Genomic DNA, 2733 nt, shown 5'->3' with positions numbered 1-2733 from the left:
CTCGACTGTCTAGCGGCTTAGTACACCGCCTTATTTCTGATGGTCGCGGGTTCGATTCCTCGCACACCGTAAACATTTGCAGTAATGAGTATGATTATTTGTATAGGTCTGGGTGTTTTCTATGTAATATGTATATATATATATATATATATATATATATATATATATATAATAATCTCAGGACAATTCACACAGAGCCATCTAGACCCAAGTTAAGCTAGCTAGAGCTTGTGTTATGGGTACTAGATAACTGATACATATACATAGATTTTTTTTTGTAAATACATACATATTATACATAGATTACACCCTTCTTCAGTCGTTCACTCTTGGCAGAGTGGTCGTGGCTTTCATGATGGTATATTTTATGATATGGTATCGTTGTGGTCCTTGGCGAAAGAGCTCCTTACAATTTGCCTCCACCTGGTACGGTTTTTGGCTGCACGAGAACATTGTACCATGGACTGCTGTGTAGCTGTTCTTATAATGTCAGTCCATCTCGTTGGTTTTCGACCCCGAGAACGTCTGCCCTCAATCGAACCTTGGATAATGAGCCGGTCCATACAGTATTCGTTCCGGCTAATGTGACCAAAATACTTGAGAATTCGTATTTGAACAGTCGACGATAATCTCTCCCTGATGGAAACATTGGTTCGATGAGCAGTCCAAGTTATACGCAACATTCGCCGCCAGCACCACATCTCGAGGGCATCAATTTTCCTGCGTTCTTGCATCCTCACAGTCCAAGTCTCTGCACCATAAAGGAAAATTGAAAAACTAGTGTTTTCATTAAGTGCATTTTAGTGTTCTTGGTGATATTACGGTTTTTCCATATCTTTTGCAACTTGGTCACGGCTGTTCTCGTGTTAGCGCATCTCCTTCTTATCTCGTCCTCACATCCGCCTGTATTAGTGATTGTGAAACCGAGATATACATACATAACTTGATACAACTTCACAGTTTCCAATTGTCGATATATCAGGTCAGTTCTGTCCAGCTCTGTCCACAACCATCATCTTACACGCTCAGAATACACCCAGACCGATACAAACAATACTCATGAATACAAATGTTTGTGCCGTGCGAGGAATCGAACCCGCGACCATGGGTTGCAAAGCGGTGTGCTTGACCGCTAGACCACCGAGGTCGTCATATATGACGATATGTAATTGTATCAATTATCTAATACCCATAACACATGCTTTAGCTAGCTTAATTTGGGTCTAGATGGCGCTGTGTGAATTGTCCTGAGATGCTGATGATTATTATTATTATTGATGAAAGCCAAACAGAAATGAAGACTGAATACAATTATGTCAATGTAAAAAACCAAGAAAGGATAAATATACACTTTCTTGGTTTTTTTAAAATTAAATAAAGTAGTTGATCCTGAAATTGTAAATTGTGCTTTTAATATGTATCATCAGTATGATGTGCAAGTCGATTGAAACTTTAAAGCTATGCTCGTGGTTCATTGAGATTTTATAAAATAAATTAGTTTTCGCCGCAGTGCGCATGCAGTACGTACCATATTAGTTTTTATTGTCACTAGTTCTAACTTCTATTACTATATAATTACCTATACAAATTAAATGCGATGTATATGTAGAATATTTAAAAAACAAATAGAAACAAATGTTCCATTTGTTAATTTTTTTTCGGTGTATAGGGACAAAACAAGCTAACGGTACAGCCGATGGCAAGTAACTCGCAACACCAAAGAAATTGCAACTACGTTGCCGGCTTTTTAAGGCTGGGATTAAGGTTTTTTCTTAAAGATTTCAATATCGTATCGGTCCGGAAATACCATTGCTGGAAGGCGAATCCACAATGTGATTGTGCGTGGCAAAATGCAAATCTTATTCTCTATACAACTGTTTATTCAAAATATTATTAAAATCTGAAAATCGATAAAATCGACTATGTCTATGAAAAATATACATTGAGTTAAAATGTCATCAGACTTATTTTACAAACTTACATAAGTTTGTAAAATAAGTCTGTCTGTCGACATTATTAGGGTAATCTCATTAAATTCATAATCCTCAGCATTAACAACTAGCTGTGATTTAAATAAATTCGCTTGTTATCATGAACATCTCTGTGTTGGGGCGCGTCGGGCGTCGCGAACGTGTCACTTCAATGCCAGTAATGGAATTCTCATGCTCGCCTGCTGACGGTTTGCGGCGGTATAGTTTAAGGGCTATAGTCCTAAGATGTAGCGCTATATACTGATTTACGCTGTAAAGTATATTTTGCATATGTATCTAATTTACATGTCTATTTTTAGGTCTAAAGCAATATAACACTTTTTTTACAAAGTAGTGGTAATCAAGCATAGGACCCATCTGATGATAATCTATAACCTATGGACGCTTTAAATACCAGAGGTATCTTAAAAACTTCAAGAAATGAGAGAGATAAATACAGCCTATTTGATGACGGAAGTATTAACCGTCTCCCTGCGTTATTATTTATTTAATATTTAAGACTTTATTTAAGTGCAAATTTCATAATATAAATATAAATTCATTAAAAATATTCCGCTACATAACAAAAGTTAAAATATATATGTCTTTCCAAGCTATATCCCATAGAATATGCAATAAATATTTTATATTTTTTAATCACATGAAAAGTTACAGAGATGTACTATTACGAAAAAAATATAATTTTTTGTGTGTCTTTAGTGCTTGTGTGTCAATTCAATACTTAAAATGAACATTCCATCTC

The sequence above is a fragment of the Achroia grisella genome, unplaced genomic scaffold (genome assembly GCF_030625045.1).
Source record: "Achroia grisella isolate CSIRO2021 unplaced genomic scaffold, CSIRO_AGI_Agris_v1 utg1023, whole genome shotgun sequence".
Lineage (NCBI taxonomy): Eukaryota > Metazoa > Arthropoda > Insecta > Lepidoptera > Pyralidae > Achroia > Achroia grisella.
This window is presented reverse-complemented; position numbering follows the sequence as displayed.